Below are 25,542 nucleotides of genomic sequence, written 5' to 3' on the forward strand. Positions count from 1 at the left end.
CTTTAGGTGAATATGCATATGTATCTGAAATACTAGAAAGTAGAGAAAACACAGCTTCTTTGTGTTCTTTTATTTTTAATAGCTCTATCAGTGGTACTATAACTTTCATCTAGGTTAAAGCCTGAGTCATACCAAATGTAGAATTAATGTTTGACTCAAGATGGGTTTTAACCTTATCTGCCTTTTGGTGACTTGTCTTCTTATTAGTAGCGGTCTCTAATAAATCACTAGCTGCATTAACCTTCTCAGGTTTCACTGAAGCGTTAGACTGTTCCTTTTTAGCATGACCATCTTTGGCAGAAGTATTACCATTAGCCACCCTTTTTTGAAAAAATTCTTTAATAAACATTGAACCAGGCTCACCCTAATTCTCATCTTTCATGCTACTTCTCAGACTATAATTATGTTTGGCCTTAGCTATTGCAGCTTTGGTGAGGTTCTTGACTTCTTCCTCACTAGGCCTTCTAAGATGAACTTCTTCATCCTCAATTGTCACCACATTTAGGGTAGGATGCCAATCAATTTTTAATTGTCCATGGCAATTTGCATTGCTTCTTAATGCATCATACTTATCTACTTCATCCTGTGAAGACTCATAGTCACTTTCAATAATCATTTCAAACATATTTACTACAGGCTTATCCTCATTCCGATATCTCAATTCACCCTCACTCCTCATAGATTCATTTAAAGCCTAAGCCAAACCACACTAGTAAGGGGAATATGGTCCATCACATGTTTGTAGCATCGTAAATTGTACGCACTTGCTAAAGTAGTACAATTTCACACCTAGTTTAGCACCCGCCTTGGCGCAGTTTGCATTTTGCATTGCATTTCCCCTTTAGCACTTAATTAATCAAATTAATTAGGTCTAAGGTCCTATTTCATCATCCTCCACATCATAAAGGTGCGCCCTTTCATTAAAGTGTGTCCCTTTTCATTTTATTCCTCCAATACATCATCTTATCAAAAACCCTAATTAGGCCTTCTTTTGAACTTGGGGGCTTGATTTTCGGGGTCAAAACATCTTGAAATCACCTGTAACTTCGGGATTCTCTCTAAAATCATCATATCTGACGGCCCTGAAAATTTGGTGAAAAGTTGTCGGGACCATGGTGCCCGGAGTGCACACGGTCCCGGACATTTTTCTTGAAATTTTAGGAGCGCGATCCAATCATAAAATAAAGCTTAACCCCAAGAAATTGGCGGGATATTCAATCTCTAGGTCGGCCAAAAGTTGGAATTAAGACCTAGGGTTTCATACATAAGAGCTCTCTTTCTTCATTGGAAAGGATCGAAATTTTGTTTTCAGGACCTTCTATGCAACGAAAGAGTAGATCTTTGAAGACTTCAACAACATTCAACATCCATCTATCAAGCATCTATCAATTTCATCCATTTAGGGCTTTGAAGGCATTGAAGAGCAATAAGGGATCACCGACTGAAGATTGGCTTGTACCCCTCCCTTGGGGTTGGGTATGATTTCATGTTGTTTTCATGTCTTTACATAAGTCTCATTATATCACTTGTATTCATGCTTTAGATCTCTTTACATCTTGATTTGGAGCATTTACATTATCATTTACAAGCAGTTAGGGTTTACTTTCTAGGTTGCTCTAGTTTGCTTACTTGCATTTTAGATCTTGCACACACACAAGGTCTGCACACACAGTACTTTTATGGTACAACTTGGCTATTCATGGAGGTGGAAATCACCAAAGCGGGGGTTTGACTAAGGCAAAACCCTATATAGCCGCCCAAACACCTTTTCAGATATAAGTGTAGATTTCAGGATTCAGACGATGCCGCAAGTTGCAGATCCAAAAGAAGCAGACGGAGACTGAACCCTACACCAAGTTTCAGAGAAGAAGACCAAGACAGGGGTGTGTGGCACCCTAGTCCTGCCAGGATAGGGGCACTAGGTGCCCTGGTCCCTGGGACAGGGGCGCTGGGCGCCCTGGTCCTCCTGACAGACAGCAAGTTTTGGCAGTTCCAACAGTTTTCCAGGTTGCAAAGTGGTAGTTCCAGGTGCAGTTTCAGGAACAGAATCAGGACAGTGGCACCCGCGCCCCTGTCTCGAACATTTTCACTCAGATTTTGACTCCGGGTACGCATCTGCATTCTTGTCTTGTCCTTACGTTTGCAACTTTCCATTGTTTAAGTTCAATTCTTCAATCTTGTTATTACTTCATACTTGCATTTTGGGGTTAGGAATTGAACTTGCATAATCTTACCTTTCAATTACAACAAAGGAATAGAAACCCTAATGGGTAGCCCGTGGCTCTCTCTTTCACCAAAAAGAAGTAGCCAATTGTGCGATACCTCTAGGCTCTTTTGTATTCCATAATGTGTGTCAAAAGGTAGGATTAGGACATGTTAGCCTAGTCTCACTTTTTCCTCCACACATTTTGGTGAACCCAACGTGAAATGAATTATTTCTTTCTCTCGCATTGCATTTGTTAGATCTAGATCTAGATTTAGTGTGTTTCATTTAAGTTTCATTTTCAAAAAAAGAAAAAAAGAAAAAAAAAGAGTGTGTTTCTTTGCATTGTGTGTCTAAGTTTTATGCAACTTTTATTTCAAAATGTCGGATTTTTATTTGCAAGATGTTCATATTTATGATGATGTATGCAATCATGCCGATTATGAGTATAGCCAAGATGAATTGGATGAAGCTTTAGATGAGTTTTTGAATCCTAAAGAGGCCAAACCTTCATTTTACCAAAAACTCATAAACCTTGTTACTATGCCATTTCGTTGTGATGAGAAAGATAAGTCGAATGGTTCCTCTCAAGGGTACATTCCTATCAACTCTTCCACTAAATCTAGTAACATGGTTGTTTTCAATAATCCCCTCTATGAGGAGATGTCTCCTTTTGAATCAAAAGATAAACCTTTTAATAGATATGATCATGCTTTGTTGGATGATGCTCTTGATGACTTTGTGGCTTTATTGAAATCCCTAAACAAGAACAAGACTTCTAAATTAGTTAACATGATAAACCTAAATGAGCATAATAAGCCTCTCTTTGAAGTCCAAGGTGCTTGTCCTTCTACCACCTTTCAAGTTCCTAAATCACCTCTCCTTACTATCCAAGGGGGGTATGATTCTTTTCTTACTCCAAATAAACCTATCATCACTGTGCAAGGAAGAAAACCTATAAGTCCTTATAATTATGCCAAGCAATTAACTAGAGAGAGTTATCATGCGGTTGCCCATACTTATCATGCTAGAAATAATAGGCAGCCTAATCCTCCTCCGGTTACTCCAGTTTCTCTTCCTAATCCTCAACCAATTCTTCCGCAAGCTCCACATATTTCACAAGTTCTTAGTAAGGAATATGATCTCATAGAACAACTTAAAGCTACCCCTGCTAAGATATCCCTTTGGGATTTGATTCAAACTTCTTCTGCTCATCATGGAATGTTGCAAGATGCTTTGAAAGATTTGAATGTTCCTCCACTGAATACATCTAGTAATATAGTGTCTTTGGTTAACTCTATGATGAATCCTAAAGCTCATATTGTGTTTACTCGAGATGACTTGCCCACTAGTGAAATTCAACATCAATATGATCCCTTGATGATTGTGGTTATCATAAATGATACTGCTATAAGATGAACACTAGTAGATAATGGCTCTGGTCTTAATGTGTGTAGCATTAATCTCTTGCATAAGATGAATGTGGATACATCCCTAATTGAGCCTAACTCTCATCCTATTCGAGGCTTTGATAATGTGGCTAAAACTTCATTAGGTACTATCACCTTACCCATCACAGTGGGGCCTATTACTTTGCCTACTCCTATCCATGTTATGTCGGTAAATCTAACATACAACTTGCTATTAGGGAGACCTTGGATTCATAGTATGCAAGCTGTCCCCTCTACATTGCATAGACAAGTTAAATTTATTTATAATAATAAGACATATACCTTGATAGGTGATACTAATTTCCAAGCTTGTTTACAAACATCTACTTCCAAAGGGGGTTCTTCTACGCCTTCCTTGTCTAGTGATGACTCTTTAAACAAGATACCTATCGATGAATCCTCACTCTCTGATGATAAAAATTCTTTGGATGAGTTTGGAGCTCTTGAAGAAGATTCTTCTGGACTTGAATCTACACATAAGAAGGATTTTGATCCTGAGAAGGTTCTCGCAGAAGATGATTGGGGATCTCTTGATTTTAATCCCACCTTCGTAGGTGAATATAAGGTTCCTTCTAGAGAGCTTAAAGTTGAAAAGAAGGAAGAAGCTAAAAATCAATCAACATTATCTAAGCCTATGAGCAATAACTTTATGGCCACTTCTCAAACTTCTTCTCCTCACACTTCCAATTCTGAAGGGTTTGATTCTTTGTCTTATGAAAAACCACCTTCTCTTTCTGAAATGGCTGATCATTATGGTCGTAGTTTTCATATTCTAGCTAAGCATGGGTATAATGGAAATGGCTGTGGCACTCACGAACAAGGAATAAAGGTTCCTCTAGAGAATAATCTTTATGATTATGCCTTTGGACTTGGTTATAATCCCTGCAAGCGCACTAAAGCTTCTAGAAGACCATGTATTAATGTTAATGTTATTTCTACATCTCTACCAATGAGACACCCTGAGTATATTGATCCTTTGTATGCCTGTGATTTGGATGTTTTTCCTACCGATGATGCTTTAGCTGAGTTTTTATGAGCATATGATACTCTTCCTCGTTATCATCACAATAGGGGATTCCCTTATTGTTTGAACACTGAAGCCTATTTTGGAAAAGAGACTGATAACGATGAGATTGTGAAAGAATTTCCTCAATTAAAGGATACTCCTCAACAAAGTAATCTTCTTATAAGTGACACCATTGATGTTAAGATGGATTCTGGAAATAAAGAAAAAGTTATTAAAATTGGAAAATGTCTGGATGAAGAGGAACAAAAACAATATGAAGATTTATTGCGTGAATTCCCTGAGATCTTTGCTTGGACATATTCTAACATGCCTGGTATAGATCCTAAGATTGTCACTCATAATATTGTCTTAGTTCCTGATGCTAAGCCTATGAAACAAAAGATTCAAAAAATGAATCCTAAGGTGGCTTTGCTTGTTAAGGCTGAGATTGAAAAATTATTGGAGGCTGGATTTATCCGCCCTATTGATTATTCCCCATGGATTTCAAATATTGTCGCTCTGGCTAAATCAGATAATAAAATAAGAATGTGTACTGACTTTCAAGATTTAAATAAAGCTTCTTTGAAAGATGATTTTCCCCTCCCAAACATTGACATGATAGTTGATTCTATAGTAGGACATGCTTTGTTATCCTTCATGGATGGTTTTTCAGGATACAATCAAATTTTCATTAATCCTCAAGATCAATTCAAAACTACTTTCACCACTCCTTGGGGTACGTTTTGTTGGGTAATGATGCCTTTTGGACTTAAGAATGCCAGCACAACTTATCAAAGAGCGATGACCCTTATCTTTCATGATTACATGCATAAGATTTTAGAAGATTATGTTGATGATGTTTTAGCCAAATCCATTCTCCGCATAGATCATATTAAGATCCTTCATCAAATCTTTGAAAGGATTCGTAAATATCACATGCGCTTGAATCCCCGAAAATGTGTTTTTGGTGTGGATAGTGGAAAACTATTAGGATTCATAGTTTCACATAGTGGGATTGAGGTGGATACTAAGAAAATAGATGCTATTGTCAACATGAATGTGTCTCAACTCAAAAGCTTACAAGGAAAGATTCAAACTATCCATAGGTTTTTATCTCAACTTGCGGATCGTACTTTTCCTTTTACTCAACTTCTCAAAAAGAATATCACTTTTCAAAGGAATGAAGATTGTCAGCAAGCATTTGAAGATTTAAAAGTGTATTTGGCTAATCCTCCTATCCTTCAACCTGCCGAACCTTCTAAACCCTTTCTTCTTTATACAGCTGCTTCCTCTCATGCTCTTGCAACATTATTGGCACAACATGATAAAGATGGTAAGGAGTGTCTGGTTTATTATATAAGTTGTACCTTACTCGATCATGAGACCCGATATTCTGTGATAGAAAGACAATGCTTGGCCTTGGTGTTTACAACTCAAAAATTGAGACATTATCTTTTAAATTCAGAAGTCCACGTCATGGTAAAGTTTGATCTGTTGAAGCATCTTTTCTCTAAAACTGATTTATCAGGACGCCTAGCTAAGTGGGTTATGATGTTAACTAAATTTGACTTTAAATTTGTTTCACAAAGAGCAATTAAAGGGCAAGCGTTGACCGATCACCTAGTTGAGGCCCCTTCACCTTTCTCCTTCCCTAACCCTTAGTCTTTTCCTAACGACTTCATTCTTTGTATAGAGAAAGATGAAACTTGGGAATTATACTTTGATGGCTCTAAGTGTTGTACGAGATCGGGGGCAGGTGTTGTTCTGATTTCTCCTACAAAGAAGTCCATTCCCTTATCTTATCATCTCAATTTCCTATGTACCAATAACATTGCTGAGTATGAGGCTCTTATAGCAGGAATAAAGGCAGCCTTAGCTTTGAATATAAAACACATACATATTTTTGGAGATTCTCAACTGATTATAAGACATGTAACAGGACTGTATCAAGCGAAACAAGACAAATTATTACAATATAAAGACCTTGCTATCTCTTTGTTACAAAAATTTGATTCTTACACCATGGAACCTATTCCTCGAAAAGATAATCGACATGCGGACGCAATGGCATGTGTGGCTTCTCTGGTATCTTTAGAGGACCCTGTGGTTGATCTTAAATTTTTTATTCACAACCTTATTTCTCTAGCTATTGTAGATGATTCTAGCTTGGTGACATGTTGTGACTTTATAGACTCAAATGAATGGTATTCACATATCGTAAGACACTTGACCGATGGTACCTTTTCTGATTCTGCCAATAGGAACACTAGGGCTAGAATTCGCAAGCTGTCCACTAGATATATCATTCTTTCTAATGTTCTTTACTGAAGGGGTTATAATGGTCTTCTCCTTTGTTGTCTTAACAAATCAGAAATCCCTATTGGTCTTGAAGAGGTGCATTCAGGTGCCTGTGGGGAAAATTTTGGAGGCAAATCCTTGGTTCAAAGGTTGCTTCATATGGGATATTATTGGCAAACTATGCAGCAGGATTCCTTTTCATTTGTTAAGAAATGTCATCAATGTCAACAACATAATAATTTGATTCATGCTCCTACCCAAGAACTTCGTTCTCATGTAGCTTCTTGGCCTTTCTCTGCATGGGGGCTGGATCTTATTGGTAAAATCTCTCCTCCTTCATCTCAAGGACATACTTTCATTATAACCACAATAGATTAAATTACAAAATGGGTAGAAGCTATTCCCCTTTGCTCTACTACTATTGAAGTGATTTGCCGATTTCTTCTAGAAAACAGTATTTCTCAATTTGGGATACCTTCCACTATAATCTCTGATAATGGGACATCATTTAAGAACAAGGACGTGAAGAAATTCCTCGAGAAGTATCATATCAAACATCGATTTTCTACACCATACTATACTCAATCAAATGGTCAAGCCGAATCATCCAATAAGATAATTGAACAAATTCTTTGTAAAACTGTGAATAAGCATGGTAAGGATTGGAGTACTCAGCTAATCTATGCTCTTTGGGCCTACCGAATGAGTGTACGAATTGCTACCGGAACTACCCCTTATAATCTTGTTTATGGTGCTGATGCTATTATGCCTTTAGAATTAGAGATTCCATCACTTAGAGTTTCTCTCAAAGGTATAGTAGATGTTGACGCTTATAGAGAACAAAGACTTCAACAGCTTGAGATGCTTGGTGAACAGCGTATAAATGCTCTTGAGCATATTCAAGCGTATCACAAAACTCTACAACGAAGCTGCAATGATAAGGTCATTCAACATTCCTTCTCAGTGGGTGACTTAGTTCTCTATGAGAATCAGTGCAATGTGAATGCCTTACCTGAAGAAAAGGGAAAATTTAGTCCTAATTGGCTTGGACCGTATATCATTATTGAAGATTATGGATCAGGTGCTTATAAAATAGCAAGTGTAGACGATACGTCTCTTAAAGACCCTATAAACGCTATGCACCTGCATAGATACTATGCTTAATTCCTCATTCCTTATCATTCATCTATTTCCTTTCTCACTTCTTCAAAATTGGATAATATGTTAGCATATCTTTGTTAGAGCAAATAGAATTAAATGATGTTTTGTTTAATCTATATTGCTTCATTCCTGACAAGCGTGTTTCTTTACTTTATGGTTTGTCTTGAATTCATTTATGTAAATTACAAAAGATTTACATTTTTTTCATTATGTTGGCATATTATACAATGTCTTTATGTGTTAAGTTGAATCATGTCATGTTGTGTTTAAATTCAAATTAAATCACATTAGTTATATGATTCTTAGGCTTAACACATATTTTCTTCCCTATCATCAATGTAGTACTTGATCAAATATTTGAATTAAGTCACACATGTATCAATTTAATCATGGAGCAATCAGAAATCAATCACATGGAAATTAAATTCAGAACATACATATAAATCTACCAAATGTGTTAGCTTTAATCAAAGAAAAATATATACATTGTTTTAGGCATTAAAGATAACATGTTTGAGACAAAGAAGCGTGTATATATATATATATATGTGGATCAATATACAAAGGTAGGTCACTATGTGACCTACCCTACATCATAAGATCATCTCCTATCCCTAGGGCTAGTGGCTGGAGAGTGACGACTAGATGCTCCCTCCTGATCCGGCCATGCAGGTGGACCCATAGGGGTATACCGTGATATGGATCATGAGTGACTTCGAGAGGAACTCCTACGATCCCTATCCATAAGGATCGTGCGATACGAGGTAGCCTCGGCCTGAGCTGCTGCTAGATCACGCTATGCCTGCTTAAGGTCCTCTGATAGAGCTCGTTCTCTCTCCCTCCATATCTCTACCTGTACTCAAAATGGGGAAAACAAATCATCATGCCGACCTGCATTCCCTTGAGGTCTATAAGCAACCTATGAGGAACTAGGGATCTGCACCATCATGGAGATATCTATCACTACTTGCTGGATCAGAGAACGCCACTCCTGCACATTAGCTATAGCAGTAGAACAAATCGTGTATTAGTACCATTGTATATCATCAAAACATCAATCAATCAATATAAACCTACTATACCTGGATCTCTCTCACACCAGTAGGGATTGTGATATGGCAGCATCTATGACTGGGAACTACTAGGCTCCCCACGCTTGAATGATCTGTGTGCGATGGGTACAGGTCTCCGTATCGCCTCACGTTCCCCCTTTTGGGGAATAATGGGAGGATCTAAGGCTATGGTATCATCTCCTGAATGATGGGGAGCTGCATCTAACTCCTCCTCATCATCTCTATCCTCCTCCTCCTCATCATCCTCATCCTCATCCTCATCCGCATCCTCGTTCTCCTCATCATCATATCTATCTGTGTCATCTTCCTCTCCTTCCTCCTCCTCAGCACTAGGCTGATCTCCTATGGGTGGATTAGGCCCTCCTGCCTCCTCATGAACCTCTCCCTCCTCTGGCTCCTCTGATCTGGATCCCTGATCCTCATCTCGGTCTCCATGTCTCCATGGACCTAGATGGCCTGTCGGGTGATCTGGTGGAAAGATAGGCCCCGGGTATGTCCTCACAAACCATGAGAGATACCTCTGCTATGCTCTGGGGTCTGCAGCATAATCAGTGACCACATCCTGGTTGGACCCCTCTATATCTGTGATCTCGATATCATCTATCGTAGGTCTCGCTACTGCTCTGGGTTTGGGAAGGACTTGTGAGTGTTGAGTGTAGATGGGTACATCGGCTAGAACACACTACTCTAGCCCAAACTGCCTCCGTACTCGGTCAAAGTAGAATGGGACTATGATATGTGGATATCGCCCTCTCAGTAGGCAGTTCCTTTGTAAGCATGCTAACTGTCTCTCCATCCCATCCCATCTGTGCATCCACAGATATGGTCTCCATATAGTTACCTCCACTGTCAATTTGTCAAATGTCACTCGCCAATACAGTAGATCTCCAAATCTCCACTCACTGGTAAGTGGATAAGCAAGTACCCTAGGTCGCTCGCTAGTTGCACTCATCGGATAGCCGACAGGCCTGGTGCATGTAAAGTGCTCAAATATCCACACCTGCAGAAGTGTGCATGTCATCAAGCTGCAACCTTGTCCGAAAACATACTCCTCAAGGTCATGATAGAGATGTGCAAGCATACTCTGACCCTAGGCATATACTCTCCTATGTCTCTCCATAGACCTGATGCACCATGTGAGACCCCCATGCATGTGTGTACCTCACCCATTAGGGCAGATAGCTAGTGCGATGATGGCTATCATAAGACATCTCATGAGGGGCACCTCTCCTGTAGGATGTAAGAGCCAGCTGACCATGATGCAACCTCTCATCTCACTCGACATGACTCTCCCTATGCAGTACACCTACTCCCTCTGATGATCCTCCATTGACCAATCGGTCGCATATGTCACGGTAGCTCCTCTAATCGGTAGGTGAATAATGCGGTACACATCCTCAATTGTCACCATCATCTCCCCTACTAGAAGCTGGAATGTACATGTGTCTGGATCCCATCGCTCCATGAGTGCCATCAGCATCGCAAGATGAAATTGAATGGCTGGCATAAGAATCATAGACCACAAAGCTACTATAGACAATGTATCTCTCTCTGCCTGAGTCAGTCGGGGAATCTGATCTCACAAACTATGAAGAATCTGCCCCGCCGTGTGATCTCTCATGTATGGGAGACCCTGCAATACAAAAACATCAATGTAATCAGTAATCAATCATCAAAATCATCTATGCCAAATATGCAAACTGACGAACATCGAAAGTTGACCCCTGCCAAGTCCTGATTGGGACCATGGCATCCTGATTGGGACCATGGCACCCCACAGGGACCATGGCACCTTGAAAGGACCATGGCGCCCTGAAGGGACCATGGTGCCCCATAGGGACCATGGCGCCCTGAAAGGACCGTGATGCCCTGGTGGGACCATGGCACCCTTGGTGGGACCCAGGGTCAGATTCCAGGGCCCGTATTCGATCACAGAAAATCAGAGTCAACAGAAATGCAGAAAGTCAAAGTTCAGTCAACTCACCTCGTCCAGTGGCTCGTTGTCGATCATGGCCTGTCGCATGATCTCAATCCTCGCAGGACACTCCGATCATCGTGAAGGCATGATGATGGCTATGTGGGCTCTGCTGCAATGAACAATACTCAGAATCAACAAAGTGACAAATGCAATAGTCACTTTCAAGGTATATACTTTCATTCCTTTACCTTTACTTTCAAAACCCTAGTTTTCCCTAAATCACTCATTTCATCATAACTTGAGTTTGGGAGATGCGATTTTCAAACCATTTGTTGCGTAGGAATTGTATTTTCGTTCCCTTACTCCCTTGATGTTCCAAAATGTGCTCTGATGAAGCCTTTGTAGTGAACATCTCTCATCAATAATCATTCACATAATTTGTTGTAAGTAAACATGCTACCCTGTTTCACCTCCCTAATAAGCAAGCTGAAATAGGGGGGGGCATATAGCTACTCACAAATTTCATCACTTTCCTTAGTAAGCATTAGGTGATTTTGTGATCTAACGTGTGTTTTGTAGGGTGCGGTTCCTAACTGTGTACTGCAGATACCACTGGGGGCTTCGTTCGACGAACTTATGGATATATCCTTTTTCAAATAATGTTTACTTTCCTGTACTTTAGCTTGCATATGCACGTACTACTCATATGATCACTAAAGTGAGGGCTAAATGTAGCATCGTAAATTATACACACTTGCTAAAGCAGTACAATTTCACACCTAGTTTAGCACCCGCCTTGGCCCAGTTTGTATTTTGCATTGCATTTCCCCTTTAGCACTTAATTAATCAAATTAATTAGGTCTAAGGTCCTATTTCATCATCCTCCACATCATAAAGGTGGGCCCTTTCATTAAAGTGTGCCCCTTTTCATTTTATTCCTCCAATACATCATCTAATCAAAAACCCTAATTAGGCCTTCTTTTGAACTTGGGGGCTTGATTTTAGGGGTCAAAACATCTCGAAATCACCTATAACTTTGAGATTCTCTCTAAAATCATCATATCTGACGGCCCTAAAAATTTGGTGAAAATTTGCTGGGACCATGGCGCCCGGAGTGCACACGGTCCCAGACGTTTTCCTGAAATTTTAGGAGCGCGATCCAATCATAAAATAAAGCTTAACCCCAAGAAATTGGCAGGATATTCAATCTCTAGGTCCGCCAAAAGTTGGAATTAAGACCTAGGGTTTCATACATAAGAGCTCTCTTTCTTCATTGGAAAGGATCAGAATTTTGTTTTCAAGACCTTCTATGCAACGAAAGAGCAGATCTTTGAAGACTTCAACAACATTCAACATCCATCTATCAAGCATCTATCAATTTCATCCATTTAGTGCTTTGAAGGCATCGAAGAGCAATAAGGGATCTCCGACTGAAGATTGGCTTGTACCCCTCCCTTGGGGTTGGGTATGATTTTCTGTTGTTTTCATGTCTTTGCATAAGTCTCATTATATCACTTGTATTCATGCTTTAGATCTCTTTACATCTTGATTTGGAGCATTTACATTATCATTTACAAGCAATTAGGGTTTACTTTCTAGGTTGCTCTAGTTTGCTTACTTGCATTTTAGATCTTGCACACACACAAGGTCCACACACACACTACTTTTACAATACAACTTGGCTATTCATGGAGGTGGAAATCATCAAAGCAGGGGTTTGACTAAGGCAAAACCCTATATAGCCGCCCAAACACCTTTTCAGATATAAGTGCAGATTTCGGGATTCAGACGACGCCGCAAGTTGCAGATCCAAAAGAAGCAGACGGAGACTGAACCATACACCAAGTTTCAGAGCAGAAGACTAGGACAGGGGTGTGGGGCACCCTGGTCCTACCAGGACAGGGGCGCTAGGTTCCTTGGTCCTTGGGACAGGGGCACTGGGCGCCCTGGTCCTCCTGACAGACAACAAGTTTTGGCAGTTCTGACAGTTTTCTAGGTTGCAAAGTGGCAGTTTCAGGTGCAGTTTCAGGAACAGAATCAGGATAGTGGCACCCGCACCCCCGTCCTGAACATTTTCACTCAGATTTTGACTCTGGGTACGCATCTGCATTCTTGTCTTGTCCTTATGTTTGCAGCTTTCCATTGTTTAAGTTCAATTCTGCAATCTTGTTATTAGTTCATACTTGCATTTTGGGGTTAGGAATTGAACTTGCATAATCTTACCTTTCAATTACAACAAAGGAATAGAAACCCTAATAGGTAGCCCGTGGCTCTCTCTTTCACCAAAAAGAAGTAGCCAATTGTGCGATACCTCTAGGCTCTTTCGTATTCCGTAATGTGTGTCAAAAGGTAGGATTAGGACATGTTAGCCTGGTCTTGCTTTTTCCCCCACACAATGTTTTACACCAAGGATTATTCTCCACATTATGCACATTTCCACCTTTTAAAGGGTCAGGAGTATCATGATTTTGTGTACTTCTTGGCTTGTCTTGCACAAGTTTGCCATTTTTCCTTTGTGGGCCCCGCAATGTCCCGCAAGCAAGCAAAATTGATGAAATTTGACATATCGGTTTTTGAGCTACATACCGCTACTCTCACATCGTCCAGTCATCTATAGGTGCGTACATGTTCCCTGAGGTGATCTGCTATTGGAATGTTCACCATCTCTATGCAAGGGTCCTTTTCCAGAGAAACAATTCCTCCACTTTGGCCAGTGCCAATGAACTCTTTTCATTCTCTTTGTCTCCTATATAGCTCTTTGTTAGTACCTAGATGGACATGCATCCTCTCCATCTTATGTTGGTCACGGTCTTTTCCACCTTCCACTGCTTGTAATTTGTGCATCCGACCTCCAATTTTTGATCCATTCAAACCTATCATCTTCTGTCATTCTTATCAATCAATTGACCTCTTTTCTGGATTTTTACGGCCAATTCCTTGAGGGAGCATGCATATGTCATTGTCATTGTCTGGGGCATTTTCATTATTATTCTTTGAAACAATGCTTAGAATCGCATTGTCTCAAATAGAGGCAAAATGTAGACGTCTAAAAATGGTCAACGCTTGTGGAGTCATACTTTAACATTTGTGCATTGCCTTATTTTAGGGTTCTTGTATTGCATTAACATTTCTTCTATGTTGCACACTTGGTCTTTATCATTTGCAAGCATCGAGTCCTTCTTCTGCATTCCTCATTTTTCTCACTTTTGAATTAGGTCTTGTCGATAGCAATCTTCGGTCATGATTTTGGTCGATCTTGTCAATCTCGTCATTTTGCGATAGATTCGTCATCGATCCTTGTCCTCTTGTCAATCTCATCATTTTGTGATCAATTCATCATCGATCCTTATCCTTGTCAATTTTTTCATTTTGCGATCGATTTGTCATCGATCCTTGTCCTTATCAATTTTGTCATTTTGCAATCAATTTGTCATCGATCCTCATCCTTGTCAATTTTGTCATTTTGCGATCGATTTATCACTGATCCTCATCCTTGTCAATCTTGTCATTTTGCAATCTATTCATCATCGATCCTTTTCCTTGTCAATTTTGTCATTTTGCGATCGATTCATCATCAATCCTTGTCCTTGTCAGCCTTGTCATTTTGTGATTGATTCGTCATCGATCCTTGTCCTTGTCAATCTTGTCATTTTGCGATCGATTCGTCATCGATCCTTGTTCTTTTCAGTCATCTCAATTTGGATCAATTAGTCATTGTTCCTCATCAATTGGTGCCTATCAATTTGATCTCTTTATCAATCTTGGTCAATTTTTCAATCAATCTCAATCATTTATCAGCATTGGTCCTTTGTGAATCAAAATCATGATTGAATCGACAATAATTTCTTGTTGTCTTGACCTAATTCCTTGTCCTCTTATTTCTAGGGTTTTATGATTTGATCATTAAATCCTTTTCTTCTTCTTGGTGGGTTAAATAAATCTATTTATTTAGTTGTAGGTCTTTTCATGAATTAATTAATGGATGAAAACCTATTAATTAATTCACCTAATTTCTATTTCATCCTTTTTCCTAAATTTTCCAATTTACTAATTTCTCTTAATTCCTAACTTCTATTTCTCCTATTTTCTTCAATTTTTCTAATTTTTCCCCTAATTCTCTCCTATGATTATACTTCCATTTGTTGCAAGCATGGAGGCTATTTTCTCTCTTCCCTTTTGTCATGGGAATGAAATTTTAATTTTGTCATAATTTGTCATAATTGTGTCAATCAATCAATCTTGCATAGAAAATGTCAATCTTGTCATAATTTGTCATATTTGTTGTCCTTGATTTGAGATTTCCTTTCAAATCTCTTCATGCTAATCTTGTCATCTCTCCAATTTGTCTATAAATTGGATGATTTTCTTCTATCGAATCAATCAATCACGCTTCTAGTATCCTTACGCTGCCATTTCATCTTGTCAATCTTGCTTTCATACTATGCTTTTGCACTTGTACGTGAGATCCACAAACAATGTAATTTGAAGGAGAAAGAAGGACAATGGAGAATTATGGAGGAGATATTCACATTTGTAATGGTTTGTATTTGGTTTGATTATCTTGTCTTCATATCTCTATTAAGTGTAATTAGGATTTCTTATCATTGCAATCTAGTTTTTGTGGTTGAGCTAGTCTAATATCTATTGCTTTGATGAATTCCAAATTCCTATCTACAGTTTTACACCAAGGATTATTCTCCACATTATGCACATTTGCACCTTTTAAAGGGTCAGGAGTATCATGATTTTGTGTACTTCTTGGCTTGTCTTGCATAGGTTTGCCATTTTCCCAAGTAGTGTTATATGGCATATCATGTAACCTAGAAGGCCTATCTTGCCAATTATAATGAGTTTTAGCATTCTTACTAACCTTTGTAGTAAGGTCTTTCACATCAGTCACCAGTTTCTCAATCTTATCCTCTTCTCTAGAGGCCTTATTTGGTTATGGCTTTCACTTTTCCCACAGTCTGCCATCAGTTCTTCTTCCCACTTTTCTTGATGCTTTCCTATTACTTTCCACATTTATTGCAATTCTAAAAGCATCCCTTAAACTGTGTGGGTTTTTATCCCCGAGGATATAGGCCATCTTTGGGTCAAATGCATTAAAATTGGTGGTTAGACATACATTTTCATCTAACCTCATCACTTGAAATAGTCTATGCATTGCCTTTTGGAACCTTGCATTAAAGTCTGTGATAGCCTCATTATCAAATTTTCTGATATTATTAAGCTTATTGAGCATGAAGCTCACATTTGTCTTGTCCCCATAGTGCTCTTGAAATAAATTCTTGAATTCTTCCCAAGAACTTATGCTATCTACAAGAAACCCTCTATACCAATCCCTGGTATCTTCAACTAGAGATTGCACAAACAATTTCATGATCACATCCTCATTTGAAATCTCATAATCATTAATCATATCACCAAAAGACTTCAGATGCTCCTCTACACTTATGGCATTGTTTACAACAAATTTCTGAAGTTTGTCCCTCATTTCAATAGGGACATGGTTTGGATAACCTAGGATCCCATCAAAGAAATTTGTCTATATAATTCAACATTGATGGGTCTTATTTGGAATTGGTTACTAGCAAAAACATTCCAAATATTCATTCAACATTGATGGGTCTTCTTTGGATGCTAATTTGTCTATATAATTCAACATTGATGGGTCTTCTTTGGAATTGGTTACTTGAGGAACTTGGTTATTTTGGTTGTGGGGTAATCCAAGAGGTATTTGATTTACTGGAGAAGCATTAAGACAAAAGGTAGGGTTATTTTGGTTAACAAGGGGAATAGTATTCATGGGCATAGTCGGTTGAGTTTTCATTACAGAATGTGAGGTATGTTGAGTCATGGGGTTTCTCTGCTTTATTGAAGGGAAAGTTATAGGAGGGGATTTTAGGTTGTCAATTTTTCTTTTGACTTTGGCATTGGTTGTTTTTAATTCATCTTTCTCCAATTCACTCTACAAATTTTCCTTCTCTTTTCTCATCCTCTCTATTTCAACTTCATGCAAGGACATTCCATGAGGTACCCTTCCACTTCCTGATATTACATCTGTAGTTTTGGAACTAGCTCGAGTCTCTACAACCTTTTGTTTTCCCTTGTCAATACAGATTTTGGTAGGTTGTGGATCACTACAAACCTCTCTATTAGTTTGCACAACAACTTTGGGTGTATAACTAATTTTGGTAGTCAAGATCTCTCTAATAACATGGCCCTCTTCTTTAGTTTTTGGCTTTACTTGAGTGAATAACTCAAGATCTACAATTTGTCTCAGCAACCTATCTCTCTCAATAAGTTTTGCCTTGGTTTCATTTTCCTTCTCCATCTCCTTTTGTTTTCTTAAGGAAATTAACTGACGGACATTTATTTTGAAAGCCTCAATTTCCTAGGAAACCTCATCAGGGTCTGGAAAGATTTCCTCTGAATCTGATATATTGACATGGTCAATATTAATCAAACTCACATTTCCATCTATAGTTCAGGGCAAAGAATATACCCTAGCATTGGGGCTCTTTCTATCTCTCCTAGAAATGTCAGTGTGAGACAATATTTGATGAAAAGTTTGAATATCCTCATTATTACCAAACAGACTTGTATGAAAACCCATAATGTCTTGTTCAGACTCATGTGATGATGTATTATAATTTTCACAAACTAATCGTCCATAGGACTTACCCATATGGCTGCCTTTTTGTCTCCATGAAGCATTAACTAGTTCATGTATAGCTATTCCTCTCTGGCCTTTCTAGACTAGTTCATGCAATCCTTCTTGCAGCTTCTCTTGAGGATTCTTCTTCATGTAGGACCTGGTGTTCTTTCCTCTCTGCATTATGTGAACTTCCTTGAAGTGATCTATGATTATACTAAAAGAGAACTATTTTTTTTTTCTTTTAGAGATTGCCATCCAATTGCTTGGGAATTGAAAATATTTCAAACACAATAGCTCACTCATAGGAGACTGCAGAATGAGAATGCTACTCTCAGAGAAAGATCTGAACAATCCAATGATGGAAAAAGACTATTATAGGGACACAGGTAAATGCAGCGTCAATAGGTTTTCACGGAGACCATGGGATACTCAATTTTTAACAAATTATGCAATGTATACACTGATCTGCATTATAAGACTTATATTATGACTCTCCCCAATAGAGTTGCCAATTCTTGTTGGTCTCAATTTCTAACTACTTTGTTTTCTCTTTAATATCTTTTGCCTCTGTTTACAAATGAAGAGAACAATAAGAATAGGAAACAAGACAACAATTAAAAAGGTTCATTAAGAAACCTAGTACACTTCAAGTTTGACTAATCTTAGGTAGATATACCTACTTGTGACTACTTTCTCACAACTTAGTAGATGATTTGTAGAAAACCAGTGCAAAATTATGCAAACTTCTTCACTTTAGTGCAACCAAACATAAATGAAAGATTTTCTTTTATTATAAAGGATCACAAATAATGTCACAAATACTAGCAACTTAAACTAGTGCCTTATTTGGGCCTCAGAGTCATCAAAATCAAGTTAAATTTGACAATAGAATTCATGTACATATCACCACTTTGATCTACTAAATCTGTATATGCCTGACATATACAAACTTTTAACCTATGCTATACCTAGTCATCAAATGCATGTGAATGTAATTATTATCAATGAAGATGAGTTAAGTATATTTAATTCTCCTCCTTGAGGAAAAGACCTAAAACATTCCCATCATTTACCTTGCAAATCATCTAATTAAACAATCCTTGATTATCTAATCAAAAATGAAAACCAGCATACAAAAATAAAGACAACAAAGATCTAGGTTCAAAAAATATTATGATTCTATATTACTATTCTCTCATCAAAATTTTACATAGACACAAGAATGACTCAAAATGCCAAAACAAAGCCTGGATATATTTTGCTAGAGCTTCGATACAAAATTTTTTGTGATCTCTTTCTAGGTAGTCCTGGTATCCATTTATAAAATTTTGGATGGAACAAGCTTCAGACTTCCCTAGAAGAATATTCCTATCCTAACCACAATTTCCTCCAAAAGTTACACCGATTACAAAACTATGACTAGGGTAGGAGCATAGCTGATTTTGGAATGTACTCTTCCACAACTGATTAGTTTTCTAGCTAGAAAATGGCCAACTAACCTCTCTATAATTATAAATCAGGTGCCAAATGTTCCCAATCCTTCGAGGTTTCGGTTACCCAAAAATCTATTGCAAGAAACCAACTGTTTTAGGATGCCTGTGAACTGCCACATGCTGGAGCATTAGTGGGATCTTCTTGCTCTCCTGTCTCTTTCAAAATGTACTTTCTCTCCCATACTTTGAATGTCTCATCATTTGGCCAAGTAAAGCTAATAATTTTTTTCTTTTGCTTATTCAAACTTTTCTGCTTCATCCTTAACTGTTTAACTTCATTTTCTAAAAAGCAAAAATATTATTTTGCCTTTTCACAATAGTCTGAATAAACAAAGAAGTATCATCCATGTTTATAATATTATTTATTCTTTGAGATAGTTTATGACCTAACTCCTCAATCCACACTTCCTTATCTTTCATCTTATTGGAACCTAAGAAGGCCCCAGGAAATAATTCAGACTTTTCCTTGGCATATTCTTGTCGGTATAAACCTGCCTTTCTTTCAATGTCTTCTCTTTTAACTGCAAACCTAGACAAGTCTTTGACTAATTCATAAGTAGAATTAATTATATCATCACCATCTACTCCTTCTTGAGACAATGAATATATTGACTTTAAATCTTCTTCTCTTGCAATCCACTTATCTAAAACTAGCTCCAAAGTGGCTTTTTCCTCTTTCAAAGAGTCCAAAAGAGTCATTATTCTTTTCATGTTTATATAAACAATTTATGCCCCAACAGTATCAACAATTTTCAGAATAGTATCTCTTACTTTTTCTTCATACTTCTTTGCAAATATTGACTAAGCCTGCTTCAATTGTTCAATTTCATCTTGAACACTTTTTGTTGACTAGAATCTAGGAGTCATAAGGGAAGGAGGAAATTCAATTATAGTTTTGGAAGAAAGGGGCCTTGCAGGAGAAGAAGAAATTATTAGTTGAGAAGACTCACCCTTTTGTTGTTGTCCCTCCAATTTACCTTTCATCTCTACAATGGTGTTGTCTATAGAAGCTATTTCAAGCTTTGCTTCATTATAGGTCTTGAGGACTACTTCTAGTTTTACTTGAAGATCAACTTTCTCTTTCGCCTCCTTTTCGACCACTACCATTCCAAATTTACTAGACCCTGAAGTCATGCTAGCAGCTTCAATTACCCCTGTATCTCTGATTCTCTTTACTATTATGCCCCCTAAGTAGTCAGATCCTGAGGATTCTCCCCTTCTTCTATTTTGTTCTCTTTTAAGTGACCACATTACCAAAGCTACAGGGTCATTACTATAAGTTATTCTCTCCAAGTTTTTTGTTTCTTTTCTCACTGCATCAAAAATTACAGCATCTGCTATATCCCATTTTGGGAGAATTAGCACTCCAACATCTTCAATCAATTCCCTTTCCTCCTCTTGGGTAATCACCTCAAATTCCTTTAGCATTTCTTTCTTTATTTATGCCTCAATAGCAAATGGATCTTTATTTGATTGTTCAATTTTTCTCTTTGCACATGTTTCCTTGAACTGATCCATGTGCTTTGTCCAAAAAAATTGTAAAAAGGCTCCCAACTTCACAAAATTGTCATCAACCAAATATTCATTACTAGTATGTTCTATAATAGGATCCAATTTCCTTCTAGCAAATTTTGCAGTAGTCAGATCCATCTTAGCACCTACTGGCTCCTCTTGCATTCCTTCTTGCAACTCTCCATAAGTAAAAGAAATTTCCCCCAAGCTTCCTAATTGTATTAGTTGGTCAACAAAGGCCTGATCATCACCTATATGTAATGGGGATTGGGAAGGTGAATACATGGCTTGACTTGGTTGTGCCTCTTCCTCCAATCTCTGCCTCTTTGGGGAGGTTTGGGATTTTGGAGAATCCTCTATTGGCCTTTTGCTATTTGATGTGGAAGGTTCATCCCTCCTAGGCATCACCACATTATAGCCTGATTTCTTGTACATTACATAATCTTCAGGAGGAATGATCTTAGCAAAAATGGGTTTGGTCAAGATGAGCTTGGCCTTTTCAGGATCTACCTTTATCACTGCATCTTTCTTCTCATTCAATGTTTTCATGGCATCCTCAAAATAATATCAAAAAATTTATCTTTTCCCCAAATGGGTGGAAAATCTTCAATGGATCATAGTTTTTATCAAAATATTGGACAAAGTCAAGAGTTTTCTTAAATAATAACCATTTTTCTTTTCTCACCTCTTGCTCTGTCAGATTAAACTCATTTCTTATTATGCCCTTAGGAAAGTGGAATTGATGAACTTTGGCCCCACACCTGACCTTCTTTCTAAACATACATTTGAAGAAATCTTCAGGATCAACAAACCTTGCAACTGTTGTTGGCAATCTATATGGCTTGAAGAATTCCTCAAAATGTAGCCAAACCCCTTTGGTAATAACAAATTGATGTTCAATAGTAATGGTTGGAAAAATTGTTCCCCCTAATCTACCTTATGATCTCAGCAATAGCTATTTTCAAGGGGACCTAATAGGGGAGAAAATAAGCAGTTCCTTTGAAGCCATATACCGTAAAAACAATTGAACCAGGATATATAATTATATCACCCAAATTATGCACAATTTTAATGTCTTTTGCAATCTCCTTGGGTTTAATGAACTTAAGGAGAACTTTTGGGATCCTAGGGTTCTCTTGACATATAAATTTTCTTAGCTTTGATGCAAAACATCTGTCAAACTTCAGATAACAAGAACCTTCTCTATCCCAAGATAGATTTGCACTCCATGATTGCATGGGCATGTCGTCACCATCCCTTACTCTCAATAGGTCGATATCCTTTGCAAAATATTTTGCACCCTTGAACAAGAACATGTGCATTAACATAGAATACCAGCCAAAAGGTCTATCCACTTTGGCATTATTGATCCCAATCAAACCCTCATGGATGACCTTTGCAAGAGAGGGTGCAAAGTCATAAGGTATTGATATAGATGGATTAATAATTTATGTCATCATGAGCATGTAGTGAGTAGGCATAGATTTTTCTGTACCTTCTCCAAAAATATGACACAAAGACCAATATATTCCTTTAGCCCTAAAAGTGAAGAAATTCATAGGGAAAGGTTCAACTATACTAGCCCCTACCAATGTTAGTCCCCCTATATTTGCAAAGAATTCCCTCATGCGTCCACTTCTAAGATGGTCCTTTTGAGCATCATAAACCTTCCTTAACATTTCAAAATCAATAGACTCTAAATAATTTGAGGATTCACTTAGCCACAATACCTTTCTAACCTCATTTGTAGTAATTTCAATCAGAGGGCCTCCACTTATATTCCTTACAATCCTGGTGATAGGGTTATAGTTCTTCATAATCTGGGTCAACAAATCAATATCCATGTAGAGTCTAGGGACCACCAATTTCCCGACATCTAATCCCCATAGGTTGTTTGTAGGAGCAGGTGCATTTCATTGCCTAAACCCTACCTTGAACAAACCTATACTAGACATGCCTATCTAGGGATCTCTTAACCAACATCCTTTCTCATACAAACCATCACCAGTCAGTAGGTGAGAAACTTGGGCACAAGTTCCTTTATTTTGGTAGCACTATTCATGGACTGAACCAATTTTTCTAGAAAATCATCGCAGATAGCCCTTTCCTAATAGTCTACTTTTCCTTTAAATTCCCGTCATGGTGCCATTTTAACAATCTAAGATTTATCTTACTTCAACTTTTAATTAAACACCCCCTTAGAGTTTCAGAACTAGAAAATATCAAGACAAGTAGAAATTGCAAATCATAGTCACAAAACAACTTACTTGTTGCCTGAGAACTCATAGAAGCTACACACTTTGTCTCTACTAACCTTCGTGAATGTCTTTTATAATTAAAATCTCAAGACAAGGTTTTATGAAGCATTCTGAGTGGAAAATTAGCATTAATTCTCATCAATGAAGCCACACGATCTACAATTAATTCATTTAAATTTCAAATTTTCCACTCCAACGGACCAAAAGGGTTTCTTTATTATGCTTTCCCCTTTAGTCATTGACCTGTGAAGAGTAAAACTATAGCAACTTTCATCACGGTGTAGTGAAAAATGTTAGATCATGTAGATTTAGTACTTATTAACCACTTAAGCCTTTGAAAAGGGCCCACCATTCAATCATCCGCCTACCCTTTTGTTTCTGAGTCATGATGGGTAAAAGGACCTGCATCTTCCCATCATGGTCTCACAACCACCATTTATTTTCCTTGGACCTGACCATAGTTTAAAACACCTTAACCACTCACACTGACCAAGCCTAGTCGTTAGTCCCTAATCTGCAAAGAGTAAAGGACTCGCAACTCTTCATCACAGTCTAGCAACAATCGTCAGATCAAATCCTTGTCGCTCGATCTTTAAGATCCCTTCATCACTTAATCGCCACCACTTAATTGCCACCACTAGATTTCTGACCAACCCTGCAACTAGCAGCTTGTCACTGAATCGTGATGGGTATTCAACATGCAACTTCCCATCATGGTATCGTGACAACCATAGGATCAAATAAGACTTACCCGACCGTTAAGAGCCTGATGCATATGTTAAGAAACATACTTAGGACTTTACGAAAAATTTAAAGTGTTCCAATCTTAATGAAATAAAACCTGCCTAAGCCTAAAACTCAAATGGCCCCTTTTTAACAACATAGAGACCCTTCGAGTTAAGTGGAGAAAAAGGTATAGAACAAACAAATTTTCTTTAGAGACAATAAGACATAAAAGTTTTTTATCAAATATATTGGGAATTATTAAACCCAAAACCCTTAGAAACCATGGACCTGCAGACAAGGAATAATCTAAAAAAATTATAGAAAGATTTAGGGATATGAGGAATATTTCAACACCATCAAAAAAATACTGATAACACTACCCACCATGGTTTTTCCCTTTACCGGGTTTTCCACGTACAAATCTTGGTGTCATGTGTTATGGATGGATGCTAACTGTTCTTTGATTTATGTTTATGCTTAATTGATAGATATGTTATTTTTTTATTTGGCTCATGCATTCTGGTATTGTATTTATGTGTTTTGGTAATAAGGTTTTGAATGCTTAAAGTTTTATAATCTATTGACAACTGATTCACCCCCCCTCTTAGTTGTCCTTTAGTTATCTGACCTATCTAACAAAGTCAGCCTTTTTGAATTATGATCTTGAGGAAGAAGTCTACATTGAGAAACATGATGGATTTTATTTATCAGATGAAGGAGACATGGTATGGAGATTGAAGAAAGCATTGTATAGACTGAAACAAGCCCTTGGAGCTTGGTATCCTAGATTATATAATTCCTTGATGAAATTGGGATTCACTAAAGGTACCATTGATAGTAATCTGTGTTGGCATATGGACACTCCAATGAGACATTGTATGTGATTGAAGGTTTTGTCATTGATGGCAACCTTGTAATCCTATGGCATCTGCAAGACATCATACTGGCAAAGCATTACATAGGCAAGACAATGCACTGATATCAACAGATCACTCTACATTGGCACAAAAGAAAACATGTATACCGGCATAGAGGCCGACAGGATTTTTGTTATGTAACATTTTGTTTATTATTGTAAGCTGACTTGGCAAATTGTAAAATAACTCTTGTATATAAAGGAGACCATTGTAGACATTTAATAAGGTAATATAGCGAGCATAAAAAAAGTTATTAGGTAGACCTAATGTGCGAATTATAGGTCAAGGGTATATGTAAAGAATAGAGCAAGAACTGGTACTGAATTTGGCATTAGAGATGGTATTGTAAAGCATTACAAGTCATTAGATTAGTATAATCCTTATTGTAAGTCATTGTGACTTCTCTTTGAGTAGTGAGCTCTAGGCAGTTGGCCTTCCTGCATGTGCAGGCCCCTATTGTAAGTAATATTCTCTTATTGGCCAGTGAGTGAATATTGTGGGTCACAAATCCCACCAAGGTTTTTTCCACACCGGGTTTCCTCATTAAACATCTTGTGTTATGGTGTGCTTTTCATGTGGATATTTCTGATTCTATTTATTGCATTAATTCTTGCATACCGGTACACTATTAATTTATGTTCTGCATGTTTTAACTTAAGAAATTCTTAGTACCAGTTAGATTCTGATTCACCCCCCCTCTTAGTATTTGTGGGAATCCTAACAATTGGTATCAGAGCTTGGTCATCTATTTTCAGAAGCCTAACAGCTTGAGGAAGATCTTGATACTAGTAAAGATGAAAAATCTAATGAAGCAACTTGAAGGAGCTCTTACAGACTATGATGCAGAGAAGTTGAAAAATATCAAATT

Source organism: Cryptomeria japonica, chromosome 6, assembly GCF_030272615.1.
Source record: "Cryptomeria japonica chromosome 6, Sugi_1.0, whole genome shotgun sequence".
In the NCBI taxonomy this organism is placed as follows: Eukaryota; Viridiplantae; Streptophyta; class Pinopsida; order Cupressales; family Cupressaceae; genus Cryptomeria; species Cryptomeria japonica.